At 38.0% G+C, this 26,428-nt stretch overlaps 1 protein-coding gene across 3 annotated transcripts in view; it reads right to left on the reverse strand.

Annotated features, from left to right (window-relative positions):
- Positions 1–26,428, reverse strand: part of SMYD3 (SET and MYND domain containing 3) — a 552,423-nt gene that overhangs the window by 500,460 nt on the left and 25,535 nt on the right. Inside the window, exon 1 of one of the 3 annotated variants that reach the window (XM_036277709.1) lies at positions 24,463–24,547. The exons of the other annotated variants lie outside the window; for them this stretch is intronic. The gene's annotated coding sequence lies outside the window, so the exon portion shown is untranslated. Of the gene's footprint in view, positions 1–24,462; positions 24,548–26,428 lie in introns of those variants that run through there. 3 annotated transcript variants of the gene reach the window in all.

The following is a 26,428-nucleotide window of genomic DNA, read 5'->3' on the forward strand; positions in this document are numbered from 1 at the left end:
CAACAATTAGGAGCTTCCTTAAGATGTTTTTTTTTAAACCTGGGTTTTTATACAATGTGATTAAAGTAATTTCCTTTGTTAAAGGTTATTTCTCTACTAAAAAAAAATCATCCACTCATTTATTTAATTAATTCAAAAACATGTTTTAAGTATTCACCAGGTGTCAGGTGCTTTTTTAGGTGTTAGGAATATATTAATGAACAACAGAGTCCCTACTATCATGGGGTTTACATTATAGTTAATGAAGATAAACAATAGGCAAAGGAATAATTATGTAATAAATCAGACGGTGGTAAATGCTTAGAAGAAAGATAAAACAGTGTAAAGGATGCAGAATGAAAGAGAGTTGATATTTTAGATAGGGTAAGGAGAGCTCAAATGATGACATTGGGTAGAGACCCAAATGAATTTGAGGGAGCAGCTTATAGCAACTGGAGGATAAGAAACCCAGGCAACGGAAAGAGAGCTGAAGCCTACTTGGAGTGTTTAACAACAGCAACAAGGCAATGTGACTGGAGTCCAGTGAGCTGAAGACAGTTGTAGGAGATAAGATCAGAGAAGAATGGATCCTAACAGCCTAACAGCCTAACATATTCAGTGTGTAAACATGGCTTGCTTTTGTTTTGCATTTTTTCCAAAAATAGAAATTTTTCTAGCAGGTTAATGGTGGCAATCAAAAAGATATGAATGTGTCCTTACCCCAGGAATTTATAAATGTGACCTTATTTGAAAAAGGATATTTGCAAATGTAATTAAGTTAAGGATCTCAAGATGAGATCATCCTGGATTATCTGGGTGGGCCCTAACTCTAGTGACAGCTGTCCTTATAGAGGCAGAAGATTAGAAGATGCAGAGAGAAGAGAAGGCCATGTGAAGATGGAGACAGAGATCGGAGCCAAGAACCCCTCAAGCCACTATGAAACATTAGCAAAAGGTAGACCCAAATAAACAAATCAGAAAATTCAATTAATATTAAGAAATAAAATTGATCTATAGATTCAAAGCAATTGCAATCAAAATCCCAGCAGGATTTTTTTATAGCTATTGACAAACTGATTCAAAAATTGATATGGAAAAGCAAAGGGCCTAAAATAGCTAAAGCAATTTTTACAAGGAACAAACTTGGGGGACTCACATTACCTGATGTCAAGACTTACTGTAAAGCTAGAGTAATCAAGGCGGTGTAGTATTGACATAAAGACAGATACGTATATCAGTGGAGCGGAACAGAGTTTCCAAAAGCAGACTCTCATATACTGTTAATTGGTTTTCTACAAAGATGCTATAGTGGATTGAACAGTATGCTCCCTAAGTGCACGTCTACCCAGAACCTCAGAATGTGACCTTATTTGGAAATAGGGTCTTTGCAGACTTCATTAGTTAAGATGAGGTCATACTGGTGGGCCCTAAATCCAATAATGGATGTCTTTATAAGAAAAGAACACAGAGACACAGACACATTGGAAAAAAGCTATGTGACAACAAAGGCAGAAACTGGAATCATGCAACAAAGCAAGAAATGACAAGGACTGGCAGGAGCCACAGAAGCTCAAAGAGTGGAGGAATACTTCACTACAGCCTTTACAGAAAGTCCTGCCAACACCTTGATTTCAGATTTCTAGCCTCCAGCACTGTGAGAGAAGAAATTTCTCTTTATAGCCACCAAATTTTGTTAAGGCAGCCCTAAGACACCAATACAGTTTTTTTGTTGCTGTTGGTCAGCTGGTTGATTTGCACTAAGGTAAAATTTACCTAACATAAAGTTCACCTGATCATGGGTTTTATAGTCAGACTATAAACCAATCTGGTATCTATCACTTCCTGTACCTACCAGAGCAATTTGCCAACCTGGACTTCATTTTCTGACCTACAAAATGGGAACACAGTCTATACTGCCTTGTGAGCATTAGGATTCCTTGATAGGAAGCAGTGGTTCTCTACTTTGGCATACACCAGAGCCACCTGTAAGGCTTATAAAAACATTAGTTTCTGGGTTCCACTCCCAGAGTTTCTCGGTTAGTGGGTCTGGGGTGAGGCCTAACAACCTACATTACTAGCATGCTGCTGCTCCTGAGACCACACTTTGAGAGCCAATGCACAGAGCTTGGGGATGGGTAGGGAGACCCTACTTTGGGACCAGCAAAACCTGTGTTTCAAAATCTGATTCCTCTAGCTATGATGTTAGGCAAGTTCTATAATCTCCTTGGACATCAGTTTCCTCACTGATATTCCTGGCCGAGGGAACAATAACCACCTATAGCTCAGGGTTGCCTTGAAAAGAGATGATGAACACAAAGAGGGCTGTGCCTGGCACAAAGTAAGTGCTCAATGAAGTTAATCTACTTTGATTAGGCTATGGTTTTTATCATTGAAGCATCTAATCCTGCTGTTCAATAACCTACTGCTATTAGGTTTGGAAATTATTTTTTATTCTGCTTGTTTTTTAGTTATGTTATTAGGAGTATACAGCCAAGTCCCTCGTCTTAGAAAATAAAGGATGGGCATTCTAGTATGGATGTACTGTTCTGACTACTGGTGACAGAAAACCGCCAAAACCAAGTCACATTAAATCTCCTGGACAAAACCAAAGTACATCCAGCACTCTTAAGGACTAAATTTGAACTGATAAATAATAACTCAAGAAACCAGGTTACTATTTCTGGAAATGCTTGGTTTGATCATCTCAGTTTTTCTCTCAACTGGCCGCCTCTGCTTACTCAGCCTGCACAAGGCCCTTAAAAATAGCCACCCCAAGAGGGTAGTGATCTATACTTGATGGGGATTTGAGTTACACAGGTGTATGAATTAGTCAAAACTCATCTAATGATACATTTATGGCACATAGAGTTCACTGTATGTACTGGACCTCTCTTCATGTCTGTCACCCTCATTAAATCGTGACATATCAAAGACAAAAAGAAATTCATAGTCAACTCTGAATCCCCAGCACTAGCACAATGCCTAGCATGTAGCCGAATCTTAATACGTTTCATTAATAAACAAAGTTAAGAATTTGAGAAATTTCACTTAAGATTCATTCTGAAATATGTTAAAAGCTTAAATTTTAATTAATGATTACATTATAGCAAATTAATATAAACAGATTTAAATTTTACTTATTATAAAGAGAACTATATTTACAAGCAAACAATTAGTGTCTTAATTATGGTGCAAACTATTCTGGGTATATGACTCTACCACCACCTAGTGGAAATAAATGCATATTACCATGTTTGGAAACTCCTAAAGACAAAGAATCTCCAAAAGATGGGCCATGAACCAACACATTCCAACACAGACACTAGGCACCTGTTAGGTTCTAGAAATTATGCCAGGTTCCATGAGGACAAGCATTGCTCATGTTTGTTTTCATCACTGCTGTTTCACCAGAGTGACAAAGCACTTTGATGGCTTTCAATAAAAATGTGTTAGCTGATGGACTAGGTTCTGGGATTAAAAGGAGACTGGGATGTGATCTTCAGGGAAGACATTCAGCCACTTAAAACCAACAGAGTTTTATCCAGACAATATAATATTATTCAGCACTTAAAAAATGAGCTATCAAGCCATGAAAAGACATGGAGAAGCCTTATGAATACTCATACAAAAAAGATACCAAGCTCATACCCAAAAGAACTCAGAAATGCTCTAAATGAAAGACAAGCTATGAGCACAAACTCTTCATTCCAATGATGCAAGGATAAATATTAAGAAATTAACTCATATAAATAACCACCTCAATAAGTCAAAAATAAAAGTTAATGACCTGATAAGTGTATGCCAAAAAAAGCATATGACAAAAATTAAATCATTCCTGATCTTTAATCCTTAGCAAAATAGTGATAGATGACTATTTCCTTAATATAATTGAAAAATGCAAAATTTTATGTCAGTCCATAACTTTCTAATATGTTGTAGGAAACATTATTGAAACACTAAAACAATGAAATATTAGAAGCATTTCTGTTGAAGTCTAAAAGGAATGAAGAAAGCTCACCATTCTTTTTTAATTTTGATCTAGAAAGACTAGCCAATGCAAGTAAAAAGATGTGTTTTTTCATTTAGCAAACATTTATATGGTGCTTGCTATGTATACACTGTTCTAAGAACTTTATAAATATTAAATATTTAATTCATATAATCTTCATAACAATTCTATGACATAGTGTTATTATTTCATTTTTTTAAATGGGGAGATGGCCTGGCCCGTGTGGCTCAGTGGATAGAGAGTGTCCTTCAATGGACTGAGAGGTCCTGGTTTGATTCCTGGTCAGGGCACATGCCCGGGTTGCCAGCTCGAACCCCAGTGGGGTCATGCAGGAGGTAGCTGATCAATGTTTCTCTCTCGTGGATGTTTCTCTCTCTCTCTTCCACTCCCTCTGAAAAATCAATAAAAACCTATTTTTCAAAAATGGAGAGATAGAGGCCCAGAGAACATAACATGCCCAACGGCACACAGCTAACAAGTTAGTGCAGATGAGATCAAACCCAAGCAATAGGAGTTCCAGAGCCTATGCCCTTCACCACTGCACTGTATGAAACTGCACATTGGAAAGAAGAGGGCAAAAGCATCCCTATATACAGATGATATGACTGTAGCTAAAAAACCCAAGGGGAAATAAGTTGAAGTGCTGTTAGAAATGAGAATTTAGTAGAATTTTTGGTTACAAAATCACGCTAAAAAATCAATAATATTTCTATGTGTTAACAATAAAAACTTAGAAAATATATTTTTTAATAAAGACACCATTTACACTTGTGTCCAAAAAAAAACTAACTGCAAATGAAAAGAAAAATATAATTCCTATTTCAAAAAATGCAACTCTGTTAGTTTAACAGTAAAAATAATACAGTTTGTGTGGGAATAAAAATTTACAATCCTGCTAGTCTATCAGTGAATGTGAACTCCAAATTTATAGGAAGAGAGGTATTCAAAGGATTGGCTCAAAGAGCTCCTCCAGCACTTAAGTCAAGTTGCCATAGCAGGAACAAACCAACTGTAAAAAGACCCACCCATTCCCCACCTACCTGGATCAGGTAAGCAAGTGATTTTTGTCAAGTAACCTATTTATGCCCATACTCTTAGGCACATTCGATTCCTTGTTACCAAACCAAGAGCAGAGTCAAGATACAGAGTAGTTTTTCAGCAAAGTATCAGTAAACCTCAACTGTGCTCATACAACAGCCCACATCTTTACTATCTGAACAAGCGCCAACTCTCTGAACCATGAGAAGGAGAAGGAAATCCCATAGAACAAGTTGACCTTCTCACTGACTCCTATTCCAGTTAAAGATCATGACTACACTTGAGCAGTTAACACCTAGATGCAGATGGCTGCTGCAGACCAGCCCACTCACAGTAGGTCATATGTCAGTGTTAACAAAATCAAAAGAGTCTGGAGGCTTTAGCTAGATATAAATGATAAAGATGTATTCACTTCCGGTCAAGATGGCGGTGTAGGTAAACGCGGTATCGCGTCCTCCCACAACCACATCAAAGTTACAACTAACCTAGCCGCCTGAAATCAAGCTGAACGGAAGTCCTACAACTACAAAATTAAAGAAGCCACATTGAGACTGGTAGAAGGGCGGAGGTGGATGGGCTGGTCCCACACCCATGTGTGGCAGATAAAAATCAGGAGGACACCTGGGCTGGGAAGGTCCTCCCTGAGGACTGAGGGGTCCCTGTCCCACACCAGACACCCCGCTCAGGGTTCCAGTGCCAGGAAGAGAATCCCCATCACTTCTGGCTGGAAAAACCAGCAGGAACTGAGGCTCAGGGAGGCTGAGGCAGCTGGAGCCCCAGGCAGCTTCTTTTAAAGGGCCCGCGCACAGACTTACCCAGACTTGCTCACTGTTTATAAGGATGCTCAATGAACTTAGTGAGAACCTCAGAGAACTTAGTGAGGGCCTCAAGAGCTTAAGAAAGGACCAGTCAGAAATGAAGGAGGCACTAACTGAAATAAAGAATAATTTACATAGATTCAAAAGTAGAGTAGGTAAAGCCAAGAAGCAAACCACCAATTTGGAATATAAGGAAGCAAAAAACACCCAATCAGAACAGCAAAAAGAAAAAAGAATCCAAAAAAAAAATGAGGATAGTGTAAGGAGCCTCTGGGACAACTTCAAGCGTGCCAACATTTGCATCTTGGGGGTGCCAGAAGAAGAGAGAGAACAAGAAATCGAAAACCTATTTGAAACAACAATGGCAGAAAACTTCCCTAACTTGGTGAAGGACACAGACATACAAGTCCAGGAGCAAAGAGAGTCCCAAACAAGATGAACCCCAAGAGGCCCACACCAAGACACATCATCATCAAAATGCAAAAGTTCCAAGACAAAGAGAGAGTCTTAAAAGCAGCAAGAGAAAAGCAGTTAGTTACCTACAAAGGAGTTCCCATAAGACTGTCAGCTGATTTCTCAAAAGAAATTTTGCAGGCCAGAAGGGAGTGGCAAGAAATATTCAAAGTGATGAAAAGCAAGAACCTACAATCAAGATTACTCTATCCTGCAAAGCTGTCATTTATAATCAATGGCCATATAAAGAGTTTCCCAGACAAGGAAAAGCTAAAGGAGTTCATCACCACCAAACCATTATTATATGAAATGTTGAAGGGTCTTCTTGAAGAAAAAGATAAAAAATATGAACAAACAAAATAGCAATGAATACATATCTATCAACAATTGAATATACAAACAAAATGAACAGGCAGAACAGAAACATTCTCATAGATACAGAGAACATTTTGTTGGTTGCCAGATGGGAGGGGGGTTGGGTGAATGAGTGAAAAAGGGATTAAGAAGTACAAATTGGTTGCTAGACTGACAAACCTCAAAGGGAAGGGGGGTTGGGAGGTGGGAAGAGATAAACCAAAGAACTTATATATATATATATGCATAACCAACGGACACAGACAACAGTGTGGGGAAAGGCAGGAGGGGGGGCAGGAGTGGGGAGGGGGTAAATGGGGGAAAAATGAGGAACATGTGTAATACATTCAACAATAAAGATAAGTTTAAAAAATAAAAATAAATAAATAAAAAGAGGAAAAAAAAGATTTATTCATGGGTCTTAGGATTTGCAAACGGGAAACAACTAGGCAATAGGCAGAGTGTTCCAAAGAAGAAAGGAAAGCTAAGAGCTCTTACAGCAAAAGGTAGATTCTTGAGAAGAATCAGTCTGGAAATTTTAGCCTCTGGATTGGTCCAAGATGATAATCCTCTAGATGACAAGTAGTCTGGATACTGTAAATCAGGTGGTCTAGATACATGAACATTCTTTTGTTTGTCTTTCAAGGGGGAATCTGAGGGTTCTCTAAAAGGCTGATGTACCTCCAGGCATCAACATAGGTCTAGAAAGTTCAAAAGTTTAAATTCCCAGGCTAGTTCAAACAAGAGGAGAATCATTTCCTCAGGCCGCAACCTATTTGATTATAGTAACAGCAGCTTGACTATAGGACTATATTTTATTTCCTCACTCTATTTCTCATGAGAAAATTGTTCACATTGCAAAAAAAAAAAAAAATCCTGAATAAATATACAGAGATATGCTTCCTGAAAATTAAGGATCATTCAACTATGAAATGAGTTAAGGGAAACTGGGATTCTCTGTAGGAAATATTTTCATAGGACAGGTATGCATCCATGAAAAAACTGCTATGCATCGAGGGGAAAATGCTTTCATTGTGAAGGGTAGACCCAAACCTAGTCAGCCAGCCAACCAACCAATCAACAATTTATAAAGTCCCTACTATGTGCACAACTCTGCAGCAGTTATAATAAAATGTAAGCTACGGCTCCATCAAGAGAAATATGTATTTTATTGTTAGGGAGATAAAATAAACACATGAAGAAAACACAAAGCAATGCACAAAACGAATAAGGCAAACTAATGATAGAATAATTTCTCTCTTTGTTTTCCCATATATGTTTTAGAACTAAGAACAAAAGAAGCAGTCAATCAGAGTGGAAATTTATTTCCTCCAATTTTAAGAAACTGAAAGGACTTGAAGCTTTTTAAATATATATATATAGGTAAATAATCTATAGCAATGGTAATAACTAATCAGGGATTACTAAAAATACACTAAAATCACAAAGAAAACTCAGCAATGTTTATACTTTTATTTCATTAAAGTGTTTACTAATTAATTTAACTAACCACAACTATACAAGCCACTGTGCTAGGCTTCTATTGAATGGACCAAAATGAAACAGATAAAAATAATAAAAGAATTCCATACAATACAACAGGACTGGAAGCAACTCCTGAGGGCAGCTTTTCAACAATGAAAGGACTGGGACTGGAATTCTTAAATTTGCAACTTAAAATAATCACAGTTAGCTATGTAGTCACCTCTGTTTATATTGCTCAAATGAAAGCCACATAACTCCCACCCCTAAGATAGCCCACCTCACAGGACCACAAACATAATTGAGGAAGTGACAGTTCACACTAATTCAATTCAACAAATATTTACTGAGTTATGATACTATGCTCAGTGCCAGAAATGGGAAGCTGAATAAGACATGGACACAGTTAGTTGTTGCTGCTGTTTTTAAGTACAGATAAAGTCAAGTCCAAGACCTAGAATTGAAAGAGCTCATATTACAGAGTTCTCATTTGGCAGGGTGGGCGTGGGAGAGTAGGGGTAATGCCTTTAAAAAGTAAGGTTCCTTGAAACAGTCCTATTTTTCTAATCATTAACTACCTAACCAAGAGGCTAGAGAGCTGGAAAACTGCTACACTTTACTTATAAGAAGTGAACGCAATATAAATTGGAAATACAAATTAAATATCACTAAAACTATAATGCACTACTGGTCCAATGTAAAATTATGATGTCCTATATCGAGAAATGTATTTATACAAAATCTGTTAAACAAAGCAAAATATAACAAGCTAATATTTCACTGCGCTATGACCCCAAATGTAAAGAGGTTTCCAAGTAAGAAATGTGCTCTATTAAAAGCTTTAGGGGACACTGGCCTCCAAATCCTGTAGAAAAGGTCAATACTATAGAAAGGCAGGTACAGCCGTGAGGCAAAAATGCTAGGAAGTGATAGAATACCTTCTTTACAATTTGCAGCTAAGTCATTACCCATGATAAATTGATAACCATTCATTAACTTTGAGAGCAATAGACAACTGGCAGGCTATTTCATGCCTCAAAGAATTTATGACAAAAATGACAGGTGACTTTGAATTCAGAAAATAAAATGGATTCTTAGAAATTGTTACCTTCATGCATTCTTCTCTTAAATAAACTTGGAGGCAGATATAGGTATTTGCTGCTGCTAAGAATTAAAAATCAGGATTTTCTACATCAATGATAAAAAAAAATCAATGCTGATCAGTTGCATCAGTCTGTCAATCAATAATATACACATCGATCAGGCATTTAAGGTATATCCTGATATACAATCCATTCTAGGTCATAAGAGGGAAGGATTATGCAAAGTATACATCAAAAACCTAAATTTAACAGGATGCAATTAAGATTTAGGGGTTATGTTAACAGGTTCTCCTTGGCTGACACCTCCTTGCCCCCACCACCATGTTGGTATTCCCTAATTGGGGTTTTTGTCTGGTTCTATCTTCTTCTAATGCTCCCTGTTCCCAAACTGATCTGCACATAAGGTGTGAGCTATCAGCTATCCTCCCCTATCTCTAGGAAGACTTCTCTCCTGGCTCAGTGTCTGTCAACCCTGGCCAACATCAGCACCACCTCAGCTACTTCTCAAACACACCAGTCAATCCCAGGTTAATTAAATCAGAATGTCTCTGCATAGCACCAGGGTGTGGTTTCACTGTCTTTTAGTTTCCCTAATGAACAGTCAAGGTTCAGACCTACTGTTCTTGTAGCTCTATCATTCCAACCCTCTCCTGATCATCTCCTCCTAAATATTCCACGGGCACCTCAAAGTTCTCTCCTACCTGAGCTTCTACCAGCACCAAGTTAGGGCACTTTCTCCTCCTCTTCCTTAACTGACCCCAGGAGCACTAGGCAGTCCTTCTTCCTTATTTCTACAATATTCTGTCCATGCCTCCATGAAAGCATTTACCATCATTCTTTTTATGTGTCCATCTCCCCCATAGACTGGGGTGGGGGTTGTGGTTTTGTGTTTTTGTTTTTTTTTATTTTAGTATCCAAAGGATCCACAAATGAGTGGAACCAGAGGATGAGTAATTGCCAAAAGCCAAAGACACTAACCAAATTTCTACAGTCAGGTCTAAGAAGTAACTACAAGATTGGAAAACTGAACACAAGGCTAAGGACAATTAACCAGGTAGACACAGGATCAGAGTCATGAAGGAGGACACAGGGGGGCAGGAGATAATGTACCTGAAGCTCAGCTCCTTTGCCTCCACCCTGTACACTGACTAAAGCAGGCTGATTAAATCGGACCCTGCGTTGGAACAAACGGTCCTGAAAAGTCGTCCCCAAAGTATATTAAATTTAAGTTTTTTCACCGTCACTGTTACCACAGCTTTTATGAGGAGAATTCACCATCCTTTGCCTAGACTTTTAAAACAGCATCTTGATTCATATACATACTGCCCATCTCTAGTCACTCCAGGTTAAGACAGACCACAGAGTTACCTTTAAAACAACAAATCTCTTCCCCTTATCCCTGCACTGGAAATTCTCAAATAGCTCTTAGAGAATAAAGTCTAAATTCTCTACCATGGCCTGTCAGGCCTCTCAACCAGGCTCTACCCAATCCCTTCAGCTATGCCCCCACCATACTCAATACTACATTCACACTCAACTGCTCTCCATCAGTTCACAACTTGAGTCCTATACACAAGCTGTTCTTACAGTAAAAATGCCCAAGCCATTGCACACCCATTAGCTAAATTTAGAGATCCGGTAAGAGTCAGCTCCAATGCTACCTCTTCCGTGAGGCTATAGAAATGAGTACTCCATTCATTTACTGATTCTTTACAAAAATTTTTCTGGGCACCCTACTATATGACAGGCACTGGCATAAATATTCCAACAATACTCCATTCAAACTTGAGTTATGACATTTAAAATCTTGTATATATTTAAAAGCATTTGTAAATTTATCTTCTCCATCTGTCTATGCATTTTTTGAAGACAAGAGCCATATATTCTGGTCCAGTTGTCTTGTTCTCCTGACTTGGGTCCAAGAGGGGTCCAGGATGCCAGGATGCCTAGTAAAGACTCCTTTGGAGGCCCCTGGATAAGGCCACAAGGATTGCTATTGGAATAAAGGCCTAGGCCCACATGTAGAACACAAACAGTGAACCAAAGTGAAGAAGGGTCAAAGCAAGTCTTCAAAGCAAGATGAGAAGGATAGAGGTAAGAGTAACAGGCAAGGACAGCAGAAATGAAGTTGAGGTATGGAAAAACTGAAGACTAATTTTGAACTAACACCATGAACACAGGCTTGGCACACTTTTCTGGATCAGGGCCATAACCTTCAAGAGGAAAAACCATTCTAAATATATTACATTCATCTTCATAACAATCCTACAGCCTAACCTAGTACTAAAAATGCATGCTTCAAAAGTGTACTTAATTATCATTTTTGCAAGTGATGATTATATATACACGCATGTATATAGTGTGTATTCATATGACCCAGAAGGTAAAAGCAAGCCATTAAAAACACTAAATTTTAGACCAGGATATCACAGAACTTATCTAAAACTAATGAGTTGAGATAACACCTAGGGTACAGTACATACCAAAAGACTAATGTATTCTACCATAGACAATTCACAAACAATACTGAAGGGTTGACTGAAATTTGTACATAAATTGTCTGTCAGGTGGACCTAGCAACAGAGGAAACCATTCTGCAGGAGGGAAGGAAAAGCAGCCAAGCAGAGATGAAAAAATGCAGGATAACACACGTAGGCTCTTGAATGCTTTCAGTCCCTAGTTTCAATCCCTTCCCAAGTTGCAAGATGCAGCCCTGCCCTTCAGTTCTGTGAGACACTCTGAATCCTTTTAATGTGTTCTTAGTGTAAGCTAGCTCAAGCTGGTTTGTGTTACCAAAAAATAAAAATCTTATACCAAACATAAATACCATAAGTACTTGGCCTCTGCTGCCTTGCTTACAACCAAGAACCTCATCTACTTCTTTGCTAGCTATTTTACTTCTTACTCCTTTTTCCAACCACCAATTCATTCAATACCATCTAGGAGCACCTACTTCATGCCAGGCACTGCCAGCACCTGGCAATGGAAAGATGATGGTCTCTGTACTCAAGTTCAAAATCTAGTGCAGTACTTTTTCAAAATGTGAATCTTGATCAATCTGTAAAATCAATGTAGTCAGTCCCAAAAAGCACTTTTGAAAATTTGAGCTATAAGAGAATAAAAATAGAGTGCATCACAAGAGGTAAAAGTTAAATACTGCTTTCTACAACTTTGTTTCAGTTATGTGTTTGTGTTCGATAGCAATATAGTATGAGTTTCTTATTATGAGTTATGAACATAATTTGAAAAATACCAGTGTGTCCCTATTTCTAACAATCATAACAAATGCCAAAGAAGAGGATGGTCAAAAGTTGTGCCTTAGAGAATTCATTGGTGCTCTAATTAATAAAAAATAATCATTTTAGTTGGCATATCCTTAGTTTGTGTTGATTTTACAAGCTCTTGAAAACAATGTTTGCCTCAAGTAGATTAAACATTCCTTCTTGTTTAGTTTTAATTAGCTAAGCAAATCCTTTTCTCTTTGCCTTAAACAGACAAAGGAAGTTCAAATCAGCATGTCAGAATTATTAAAAACTCTTAATTAGCTAAGTATAAATTTAGTAAGTTCCTGCCATACTTACAATGAATGCTGACGTGGTGAACCCCCAATCTTCGTAAGGGTAACTATCAACCTACAAGAAGGTCAGCCTAGAGGAAAGAAGACCATGAGGCAGAAGATAGCTGTGTGTAAAAAAGTCAAAGGCATATTATGAGTCTAAATTGTTTAAAGTAACTTCAGAAAAACATTAATTAAAGAGAATGTAAGAATAACACATTAAGTTAGGCTTGGGCATTTTCTGATATTTCATATATTTTCCAAGTGTCTTAAGGCTAAGAATCTGATTTTGTTTAAAAAAAAAAAAGTATTCAAACGTATTTATTCTCTAATGTAAAGACTACCAATCTCCAGCAGATAGTGGAAGTTACGATACTCTTGATTAGTCAATAAGACTGTTTACTAAATGCCAAGGTATTATTTAGAACACCATAAATAATGTAAGATGTCATGAAACACTAATTGTTAAAACCCATCATAAAAACTTAGGACAGCTTTAGTGGCAGAAAATGATCATGTCACAAGCATGTTTCTGTAGAAAAATCTATCCTACAAAGCATGGCAGTAATTTCCATGTTTTCTCAAAAACGTGTATTTGCTACTTATTCATTTTATTAGGAAAAAATAGAGCAACATATGTGAAAAAATTAAAATTGAGAAAAATATTTATACACCTATTTTTTTCTGACACAAGGTAAGTACTGCCGTTATTTGATTCTCACAGCGACATGTATTCTAGCTCACAGAACACCTGTGTTCATGCATTCTTTCTCATTTATTCTAAATTAATTGTGTGTCCCCCAATTCTAGGGACATTAAGATGAAGGTACTCACAGTTTAGAAAAGGAGCAAACACATAAATCTAACTGTAGTTTAATTTGGAAAGTGCAACAGAGCCAGGACCTAAAACAGTATGGTAGGGACAGGAGATCAGGGAAGGTTTCCGTGAAAGAGGTGAATTTAAAACAAAAAGTGGGAGGTATCCAGGTAAGAAAGGTGTGTGGAGATGTGGGAAGCCTGGCATTCTGAGTGCAGCCATGGAGAGAAGAATCAGTCTGCTGGGTTTGGAGGAGGGCAGGAGAATCGCCTTCACACTATCTCGTGTAGCTGAACCAAGTTCAGGGCAGAAAACATCAAGAGATGGGCCTAGAGTTGAGGGAAGCGTCAGAACCGCAGGGCTATATAAACATACTAAGGAGTTCGGACTTTTTGTTTTAAGAAATGGGGATCCAGAGAAATTTCATATAGCTCATTCTGGTAGAAACAGAGGATGGGCTAAAGAATAAGACGTCAGAAGGTAGCAACACCACTTTTAAGAGGCTGTGGCAGCCCTGGCCAGTTTGACTCAGCGGTTGGAGCGTCAGCCTGCAAACCAGAGAGTCCTGGGTTCAGTTGCCACTAAGGGCACGTACCTCAGTTGCAGTTTGTCCCCAGCCCCAGTTGGGGTTGTGTGGGTGGCAACCACTGGATGTCTCTCTCTCTCACGTCGATGTTTCCCTTTCTTCCTCCATATCTCCCTCCTGGTCTATCTGAAGATAAATGCAAAAATGTCCTCTGGTGAGGATTAAAAAAAAAAAATGTTTATTTTTTAAAAAGAGGCTGTGGCAGTGATGACGTCCAGGTGAGATAATGGAAGCCTGAACCATGACAGTGATAGTAGGTAAAAAAAGAATTCAAGAAAAACTCAGTAATGTTACAAGTCAAATTAGCTGGACTTGTTGATCGGAATGAGAGGGGAGAAAAGGAAAAGATGAAGAAGTGGTTCAAAAACAACAGAAGGAGCCCTGGCCAGTTTGGCTCAGCGGTTAGAGCATCGGCCTGCGGTCCGGAGAGACCCGGGTTTGGTTCCCACTAAGGGCATGAACCTCGGCTGCAGTTTGTCCGCGGCCCTGGTTGGGTCGTGTGGGTGGCGACCACTCGATGTGTCCCTTTCACGTCGACGTTTCTCTCTCTCTCTCCCTCCCACTCTATCTGAACAAAATATCAAAAAATGTCCTCGGGTGAGGACTAAAAAAAAAAAACAACAACAGAAGGGACATGTAATTTTAAGCCCTAAACTAAGAACTATAGCTAGCTAGGAGGGGAACAAGTGTGCGTACCAAGTGATGAGTTAGGAGATTACAGAAATGTAGGCAAGAGGGTATGGTATGATGGTATGATGGTTTGACTAAGGTGATGACAGTGGAGATACTGGGATATATATTTACTTGAGAAATATTTCATTGCTAGAATCATCAGGATCAGATCATCAGGCTGGTGGGGCACAGGGAAGGAGAGAAGATGTCAAGGATGCCCCCCAGATTTCTCAAGAGGGCAAACTGATGGTTCCAAATAGTGAAATAAACAAAGTGGGAGGAGAAGCAGATTTAAGAATACACACACACACACATACACACACACACACACACTTTTTTAGCTTGATTTGAGGGATTTAAGATTGTCATTTGATATATCATCTTGCATTAGAAAATAAATTCCTCTCAGTTGAGAAGCACAAAACACAGGAATAAAATATAAATAAAATAAAACCCTCTTGGTTAAACCTTATTTTGTTGTTCAGATGTTACTGTTCTCCAAGATGGTAGTGAGGAGAAGATGGAAATCTCCTCAACAACAATGGAAAAATGGTAATTGTGAAGTTAAAGATATGTTAACTAATCTTACTGTGGTAAACATTGTGCAATACATAAATGTATCCAGTCACAACATACACCTTAAACTTACAAAACTTACAATTATCTATCAATAAAGCTGGGAAGGATGTCTAATTGATGGTGTCTTGTCAAAATCTGTTTCATCAAACACAATGAATATGGCAGGAGATCATATTCTATTAAATAATTTGGATTCTCTATCTTAACTACTTGAATTGTTTCAGGAAAAAAATGGCTAATTCATAAATCTGGTAGTAATGCTCTTGTGGGAGGAACTACAAACTGCCATCACTCTGTAGATGACCAAATCGTGATGGCATCTACTTTTGGAACTGCCAAGTACACGGTTAATAAACCTCCTGTGGCATAGGGAATCGGTGCTGATAATAAAATATAAATTAATGAAGGAAGTTTAAATGTTTGGAAGAAGTATTTAAAGAACATCTATCACTAAAACAATTGGGAAGTTGGTATCATTCCATTATTTGGGACAAGAGAGACACAACAATTGTTAAGATTGAGTTTTCATATACTATAGAATGGCTCTTCTTTAGTGTGTCAAAAACTACTCAATATGTCCCTTTTTAAAATTTAAATTAAGTCACTTTTTTTTATATACAATTCTATATTTTTTCATAAATGCATAGATACAGAACAGTTCCATCATCCCCAAAATTTCCTTGTGGTACTTACTCCTTTGTAGTCAGTCCCTCTTTTCACCTCCTATCCCTGGCAAATAGCCTTTGGGGACAATGTGCTAGCTCACATTACTGGGATCCACAACCACAGTCATTTGCCTTTGGTCACTATGTCTCTATACAAAGGCCACTGCCTACCCAATGGCCCATTCAGTACCTCCATAGTCCATCACTACAGCAAAAGGAAACTTCTAGAATCCTAGCATGACAAGGGCATGCTATGAAGAACCAAGAGTACGTCATATTTAGCCAGTTTCCTTGGCCACCCACTGGAGTGGCCTCTGCTGCTGGCCATCTGGTCTCCACCACCATCACCTATCTAAAACACCTTCCACATAGGTTAAGTCTTATCAACTACATCTTTAATATGGGTCTTTTTCCTCTCCCACAATTTCCCTTGGTTGGAAAGAGCCCTAAATCCTTATAAATATCACTATCTCATAGTCTAGGTTTAGGTGTTAGTATATCGATAGAAGTTAAAGGAATTTAGAAAAATGGCTGATTCAAAAGCTGAGGAGGGAAGATACAAGATATAACCTGGAACATTTTGTTATGCCAATGAGTAAGAAAGCGTTAAATAAAATTATAAAGGGAGATCAAAAAATATAGGAGCCAGCTTGAAAGGGCACCTACGAGTCAAACCTGTGACAATTTCAGCATCAAAATAAATAAAATAATAATGGATTGTAACCCAATGAATAAAATAGGATTTTTTATTTTTTAAAGCTATCAGTATTGTGTTCATACTGATAAAAGTAGATAAATAAATAAGTGAGAAGTAGGGACTCTTCCTTTGAAGAGAACAAACACTTATAAGTGTGGAAGGAGTGAAGGAGTTAGAAAAGCATTATTTTATAACTATCACAGTAAATATTACCTCAGGTAAGACCAATCACAAATAGATGTTAAATACAGGGATGGGGAAAAGTAAGTTAAATTACCAGCCATCATTATCTAAAATTAAATAATAAGTTAGAATAAGAAATAATAACAATAAGACAAATACTATAATAAATAATACAAGAATAAACTGTTTTGCTTACACACAACTGTAAACCCACTTTTGCCCACCCCTGCATATAGAGAAAGAAAATGTTGAGGAATAGATATTAGCATGGTCTCAGAAAGTGTCTCCCAAGAGACTGGCTTATTGGTTACAAGGGGAAAAATATTACCTACTCAGCTTAGGCAATACCTTGACCAGGTGAACAAAACATTACCAATGAGGCACTGTGCCTCCTGATGGGATGCCCTGAGGATACACCATCACTTAGTACTCTGGCTGGGGGTGAATAATCCAAGTCTCATCATGAGGAAACATCAGAAAAACCCCAATGAGGAACATATTATAAAATACCCAGCTTGCATTCTTCAAAAATATTAATATCATAAAAGTGTCAATGTCATAGACTAAGAAATACTGAGGAATATTCCAGATTAAAGAAGACAAAAGGGCTATGACAACTACATGTAACATGTGATCCTACACTGAATCTTGGTCTGAAGGAAAAAAAATGCAACAAAGGACATTATTGGAATAATTGACAAAATTGGAAATATGGACTACAGAAACAAGTAGTGTGTGAATGTTAAATTTCCTGGATTTAAGTAAGAGTACAGTGGTTATATAAGACAACATCCTTGTTTTAGGAAACATGTACTAAAGCATTAAGGAAAGGGACATAGGTATGCAGTCTACTCTTAAATGGTTTAGAAAAATAGTGTATGTGTAGATAGGAAAAACAAAGTATGGTAAAGCTAATATGGCAAAATGCTAAATTTTGCTGAATTTGGGTAAAGGGCATATGAGAGTTCTCTGTACTATTCCTTCAACTTTCTATAATTCTGAAATTAGTCCAATATAAAGTGTTTTAAAGTGGTTTGACCAATTTTAAAACGTACTTTAAAATAACAATGCATTTATATTTCATCTTTAATTTCAATGATAATTAGCAAGCTAACGAAATATACTTTCCAATGGAAACAATCTAAGTATCAACGTGATACAAAGCAGAGGTAAATATTTTATGAGAGGATTAAAGCATCAACTAGCACAGCAATTATGCACCAGTGCTCAGCTTATTGTTCCACATGGATTTCATTTTGGACTCATCAGGGATCCCCTGAGTAAGATTAAAACACTTTATCTCTTATCTATAAATAGATTATTACCTTTGAATAAAAAGAAGTTCTATAAAAATGTAGGAAGACTGCTCCTAAAGTCAACTGCATGAAGAACAGCACAGGTACCAAATTGGCTCCTAATCTCATTAGCCTCTAAAAGCTAATTAGCAGGAAGCACAATTCAAATAAAGAAAGTGGAGGGCATTGAGACCAGTCTCCAGAAACAAAAACCTAAAGACGGTGTTATGACGTCTTAACTTATGAATGATTCTATTAAAAAAATGTAAGCATTCAACTAATACTTGATTTTAGTTCTCCCATGATTCCTGATGTTCTTTGAGGTAATAAAAATATGGGAAGACTACAAACTAAAGGTTAATTACCCAGCACAAACCACAAGAGCCTCAGAAAAACACACAACACATTTCTACAAATCCACTCACCTAGAACCCATACGGAAAGCACCATATGTAATTACAATAATCAGAGGCTTTCACCCTTGTGGAAAAGAACCCACAAAAGTGACAGGCAGCCCTTTCTGTAGATATTCCTACACAAAAGACTGAAGCACATTTTTTTTAAATTTTAATCAAAGTAATATATAGTATATGGTTAAAAAGTTAAAGAGTACAAAATGGCTCCCCCAAAGGCAATCATATATAACCATTTCATTTTAGGGGTCTTCTGGCAAGAAGTTACTCTTCATTTTCCAAGTAAACTTTTTCCACTAGTTCACTTACCACCTCCAAATACCTACGAGACATGATCTGTTAGGACATGATGCTTTAGTCAATGAATACTTCCCATGAACACCCTTCTCCCTTCCTCTCAATGTATAACAGGTTTAGTTCTTCTGTTGGTTACTTTTAAGACATACTTCCAATTTTACTGTTTGTTTTATCAACTGCAAAATATCTTGACTCTTCCTTCACAGAATAAGATTATCAGAACCTGTACCCATTCTTCTACATCTCCTCCCAACTTCTGTCGGCTGTACTTTTTTTCCCCATGGTCAAGACTGAAGATTCACATTGCATTATGTAGCCATAATTAAATACGTCTTGCACGCACTGTCTGAGGCAGTGGTTTTTAAACTGCAGCGGCATCAGAATCATCACCTGGAGAACTTGTGAAAACACAGACTGATGGACCTCACCCAGTGAGTTTCTGATTCAGCGGGTCTGGGTGTGGCCTGAGACTTTGCATTTCTAACAGGTTCCCAAGTATAGTGCATGTAGTTTTGTTGGACCATTTCTTCACTTAAAATACACACACACACACACACACACACACACACACACACACACACACCTCGTCCAAGCAGAGATACATGCACACATACACACTACACATGCATGCACACATGTATATGGATACATTTATGTGTGTGTATGTACATATATATGGCTATATGCATATATGGGGGGTGTGTGTGTGTGCATGTGTATCTTCTTGGATGAGGTTGGCTGCAGTGAAAACAGAAATATATAAATTCAAGTTACATTTGGAGAAATAGCAAACAGGACTTTATGTTTACATGAATGTAGACAGACAGCTCCCTTTAAAGATTTATATAAGACTTTCTGGTGGACCTGGTCTTCTCTGATGAATCTCTTCTATTCCCTCAATTGGTAGGTATCTTAATTTTTTTAGTTACTTGTTTTACACGGCTTGGGTACTGGCAATAAGAACTAAGTCTAACTTGGTAAACTAAGTCTAACTTGTTTAATATCTTGGAGATAAATAATAATAATTTAGCAGTTTGCGTTCCAAATATATTTAGAGTAAATCTGATTTATCATGGTATTATTTACTAGTTTTTTTCTGAGCTGGGAAAAGCACCTTGACTCCTTATTACTTTTGCTGATGGGTATTCTGTTCATCTCAGAGTAGAAAAGTCTTTATGACTAGCTCTATAAATTACCGCTCTAGGCTTATTTCAGAACCATTTTTCTTAAAACATTGTTTTACAAGTTCAGGTGCTTCTGGCTAGGAATATTTACTGACTTTCTAATAGGTCTTGTAGGGTTTGAAAAACATTTTTATGTACTAAAATCCACCACCACCCCCCCCCCCCCCCCCCCGCCCCAGCAGCAGACACTGTGTGTTGGCGATCCAAAAGCCACTTATGACTTACTTACATGATTGGTGACTTTGAGAAGCTGGACACACATGGCTCAGTCCCTTTAGCGTTCTTTTGGGGGTAACTTCTCCATGTCATAAATTTTAGAGAGATGGGTTCTGTCCCTCAGGGAGCCTCTGATTGTCCAGCATTGGCAGGCAACTAAGTTTGCTTTTGTTGCCTAGTCCTGTGGAAGCCAACTGTTGTCATATACCAAAGCCATGTTTTCCAAGTGCTCTATTACTAACAAAGCTAAAATGTTGATCTTCAAAGCAAAACCAAACAAATCTGTATGGCCACTCAAACTCACTAAACCTTAGGCCTACCAAAAGTTACCAAAGACTTATTTTTAACCTAATTCTGTTGGGCCTAAGATTTTGTATTTCTAAAAACCACGTAGTTACACCAATGCTGCTGGCTCACAGACCACACAGTTAGTAACAAGATTCTATACCAACTTACTCTGCTGCCCAAGTAGCACTAAGAGGGTACTATGTGCAGCTGATGTTTTGTTAAGTTGTACATTTGAAACCTATAAGGTTTTGTGAACCAATATCACCCCAGTAAATTCAATAAAATTTTTTATTTCTTTGAGGTGAAGGAGGAGGAGGAGGAGGAGGAACTGTCTAACTAAGGACCTAGAGACCTAAGCAAAAAGACATTTATATCCCAAATTTAAGAACTGAACGAAGGTGCTGTTTTCAAACTATGTGAAGAGTTTCAAAGCACAATGAAGTTCAAGACCCACTTAAAATACACTTGATTTGTACAATCTCCTTTTTTCTACTCTCAGGACAAAAACCTCTCTCTCCTTATTCCCATGCAAATATACAGAAAAAAAAAACAACTCTATTTTTCTTGGGGATAGGGTGGGAGGAGCAAACAAGCTTTTCAACTTGGCATTTGACTAAAAATTACATGTAAAAACAGACACATCATTAAGACTCAAAACTCTTTGACTATTCAATTCTCAAATATGCCACAAAAAGCTACAAAAGACAGCTTGTCTCTGGATTACTCCAGCTCAGCAACTTTTTTAAGGAGGGATTACATAAAGAAATTGTTCCAACTAGTCATACTTCTCTATTAAAAACAACATGCTTTAGGCCCTTACATTTAAAGACATCTCTGACATAAATTGAAACCGATTTGTTTGTCTAAATCTAGACCAATGCTAAAATATGGTTAATTGCTAATATGCTTAAACCTCATTTCTCTTTCTCAAAATCAATCTGTTTCTAAAATTAATCTTGTACAGTCTCTTTTGACTATTCAGAGTTTTCTTTGTTTATGTACTCTATTTTTCCTCCTTGTGTGATACACAATCAAGGAATTTATTAGATTTTGAAATTAAAATTTAGTCTTATTGAGCAAATTAACTATAAAGCTTTCACCACCAGGTACCATACTTTTTTAAAAACCCCACATTCTAAAATAATTTCTTAACATGAATATATTCTAACGTTCTTTTTGGAACCTAGATAAATTACTTAAAAAAAAAAGAAGGGAACTATTATTTATGGCATACCTATCAAAAAGTAGGCACAGGGTTGGCAATTAGGGAGACCTGGATTTACATTCACCCTAATGACTGTGCAACCAATGGGCAGGTTTGCCTAAATTTACTATGTCATAATTCTTTGTTTTGCATATAGTTAACACTCAGTTACATAGTTATTATTGCAATAAATATCACAGAACCCTTTTTATAAAAAAATAAAGTTCATGAAATTTATGGAACTGTTGGAAGATGGCATAATAACTAAAAAAACCTGAAATAAGTCCAGCTCTATCTGACTCTGAAGCCCAGAATTTCTCCTCTGACCCACAAAGTATTGAATTTTCTTTTTATCCTCACCCGAGGACATTTTTTTGCATTTATCTTCAGATAAAGCAGGAGGGGGAAAGAGAGGAAGAGAGAGAGAGAGAAACATCGATGTGAAAGAGATACATCAACTGGTCACCACCTACACGACCCCAACCAGGGCCAGGGACAAACCGCAACCAAGGTACATACCCTTAGCGGGAACCAAACCTGGCTCTCTGTTCCATGGGCCGATGCTCTAACTGCTGAGCCAAACCGGCAAGGGCGGTATTGCATTTCTAATGTGAAGTTTTTTACTGCTTAAATGAGAAAAGTATTTCTTACATACTAAGAATAAATCTTTTTTTTTTCATCCTCACCCGAGGACATTTTTCCATTTTTTACTCAGACAGAGCTGGAAGGAGAGAGAGGAAGAGAGAGAAACATCGATGTGAAAGGGACACATCGAGTGGCCGCCACCCACACGACCCAACCAGGGCCGGGGACAAACTGCAGCCAAGGTACATGCCCTTAGCGGGAACCGAACCCGGGTCTCTGTGGACCACAGGCTGACGCTCTAACCGCTGAGCCAAACCGGCCAGGGCAAGAATGAATCTTTAATTTTAAAAAACTGTATATTGCCCAGCCAGTACAGCTCAGTTGGTCAAGCATCACCCCATGCACCAAGAGGTCACCCGATGAATTCCTAGTCAGGGCACATGCCCAGATTGCATATCGATCCCAAGTATGGGGCATGCAGGAGGCAGCCAATCGATCATGTTTATCTCTCATCAGTGTTTCTATCTCTCTCTACCTCTCCCTTCCTCTTTCTCTAAAAAATCAATGTAAAAGACATACTAAAAAAGATTTATAAAAAGCCTATACCTGTACTGCATTACAAAAGCCACCTATATCTATTTTAAGACAACCAATTATTAAATAACAATTAGCTGCAGAAAAAACAATCTCAGTAAAAGTTAACTCAAGTAACCTAATACACACACATGTAGCTAAAAACAAAGATGATACTATGAGAACATGGTGCTGGGTACTAAGTTATTTCTTACCAAACTTTACGACTACAGATCAAGATAACTTAAAACAAGAAAAAGAAACTAACCTAAGCCACAATAAGAGTGTCTAATAACTGATGCTTTAAGTGATAGGAGATTTCAGCCCTGGCCGGTTTTGCTCAGTGGTTATAGTGTCGGCCCGCGGACCAGAGAGACCCGAGTTCGGTTCCCGTTAAGGGCATGTACCTTGATTGCAGTTTGTCCCCGGCCCCAGTTGGGGTTGTGTGGGTGGCAGCCAGTCGATGTATCTCTCTCACATCGATGTTTCTCTCTCTCTCTCTCCCTCCCACTCTATCTGAAGATAAATGCAAAAAAATGTCCTTGGGTGAGGATAAAAAAAAAAAAGTGATAGGAGATTTAATTTAATTGCATCTCAGGACATTCACCCAAAAGTATAGCTAAATATGAAGGATGCTCTAAGTGTCAGCGTGTATGTCTATGCACATGCAAGTGCGCACCTGTCCTCTCTCCCGGAGACAGTCCAGGATCATGGCTCATAGCTTGGGCTTGATATCACAAAGGCCTGAGTTGAATGTCCAGACCAGCTCTGACATTCTTGCTGTGTCACTCTGGTCCAGAACCATCTTCCAAACTCAGTCACCTCAATTGTCAAATGGGGATAAAAAGAGTACTTACTCTACAAGGCTATCCACTGAACACACTGAAGGTATACCTTGTCATCTGGCATTGTGCTAAGCACTGTGAATTACATGTAAAAACCCAGTGTGTGGCACGTGTTAAGAACAAAGCAGGGATTTTTTCTGTTCTGTTCCCTGTTGCAAGCATAGTTATCTAGAACAGTGACTAGCATGTAGAAGCCTTACAATAAATATGGAATAAATTGTTTGGCGTCTGGTGGATGAGAAACTATCCCCTCCGCTACAACCCATGTTTGGATTCAGCCTTCTTGAGCATATATATTTGTAAATACTGCTAAAAGTTCAAATCTCTTATTTTATTTTTAATAAGAGTTAGAAGTGTAACTCCTGGGACTCCATGTGAGATTTTCTGTCACACATATTTAAGGTACTTTTAATGGAACATTTTGTACAATAAGACATTAAACATATAAGGAATTAAAGTATAATGCACCTTCATGTACTTATCAACCAACTTCAACAATAACCAGTTTTTACTGTAATAAAATGTTTAAAAAACCTTAGATAGGTGTGAAAACCTATCTATTCACACATACCTGTTAGTTCCTAGTCTAAGAGAAGGGAGAGGAATATTTATGTTCTCAGATATAACTGTGGTTCTCACATCAGCTCTCTTACAAGATGGCACTGCACAGCAAAAATCAATTTTATTAGCAATGAGCGTTCACCAAAAACATAATCAATCCTCCCCTGACCCTTTCTACTCTATTTTGTGCCCTTCTGATAAAACAAAAGCATATCTCGCCAGGTGTCGCTCAGCAGTTGAACATCAACCCGTGCACCAAGAGGTCACCTGTTCGATTCCCCATCAGGGCACATGCCCAGGTTGTGGGCCAAATCCCCAGTGGTGGGCATGCAGGAGGCGGCTAATCGATGTTCTCTCATTGATGTTTCTATCTCTCTCTCCCTCTCCCTTCTTCTTTCTCTAAAATCAATAAAGAGAAAGAAAAAATGAAAGCATATCTCAATACAATCCATGTAACTATTTTTTCAAAAGACCTCTTTAGATCTCAATTTTTAAAATAACCAACAGAAAAATAGTGCTACACATGAATTATGGGTGTAATAAATCTGTTTCAAATACCTTCAGGTCAAGATGTTATCTTCCTTTTGAGGAGCTCAAAATTTCCATCATCATCAAAGTGATTCTCAGTTTGCCATGCGAGGTGACATGGCATTCTGGGTCAGGCCAAGGCATTTTATTTGTACTCCAATGGTCTCACTCAGGGACTTGTGTGTAAAGCCATGGCAGACCTCCTCACTGATCCGACCCTTGGTGTCACAGATGCAGAGGAGATGCTTCTTATAATTCTATAAACGGATGCCTCCAGTAACTTTATCCATCATATACATAAGCCCCCATTTGGTACAAGCTGGTAGCCCTCAGATTATTTTCCAAGCTACAATAGCTGATGGAAGTCTCCCCACCCCTTTCCTGGCCCAAAGCAGGCCAACAACAGGCCCTCCCTCAGCTCACAGAGGCAGCCACAGCCTCTCTCTGAGGCACCCGTGCTCATCCTCTCTCATCAGGAGACGAACAGCTACTCAGTCTCAGCACAGCACTTTTCCCTAAAGACTGTCCAGCCCCTGAACTAATAGACACATAACTTTGGCCAATAAAATTAAGTTAGCAAGTTCCACACATTTTATAAACACAATAACTTAGGACACAGTGAAAAACAAGTATTGATCCAAATTCAGGCATAGGGACATCAAAACCATCTACTTCTCAGTAGGGGAAACGTCAATAAGATCCTGAAAAACTGCTGGTCAGAGACAAAGAGAAGAAAACATTGTACCACCAAGGATGGACCAGTAATCCTCTAAGATTCCCCAAAGTCTATGGCTATAGATTTCCCAAAGGAATAAATAAAGTAGTTATCCCAAATTTCAGGGTTTTTTTCTGACTTAGATCATATGTTCTTATACTACCAAGTTGATCTCAATGCCCCTCTCTTGAACCTAAACAAAACCCAGTTGCACACTTAGAAAGGATTTACTGTTCACAGCAACACACTGATTCTCTACTGCACCCAGGTGCTTTTTTTTAAATGTTCCTTTTTAAGTTACCAAAGTTAAGGTAGGCAAGGGAGGATTTCCCCCTAATAATATATATACTTCAGTTGATGTGCTTTAACATTAAACTAAGAATTAAACTGTTGATAAGTCATTGAAACCTGGCATTCTCACAAAACATTCACATTAATTCAAGCAAAACATTAAAAGCATTACCTAATGAGTCATACTAAAATGGCAATGAAAAGAACAACCATTAAGACTCCCAGAGCACCAGTGGATCACAAGTTATTATTCATAGCCTGAAAATGTTTTAAGACTAACATCAAAATACATACCTGAGCCCTCAAAGGTCCCCTATTCTTCCCCTTAAATACACAACATTTCCCAAAGCACTGTTATATACAAATGCAAAGACTTCTTTCTCTAAAAATTAAACTGAAGAATTTCTTTGGAAGAACAGTCACTAAGTTATTTCTATTGCTG

The sequence above is a fragment of the Molossus molossus genome, unplaced genomic scaffold, assembly GCF_014108415.1.
Source record: "Molossus molossus isolate mMolMol1 unplaced genomic scaffold, mMolMol1.p scaffold_m16_p_23, whole genome shotgun sequence".
NCBI lineage: Eukaryota > Metazoa > Chordata > Mammalia > Chiroptera > Molossidae > Molossus > Molossus molossus.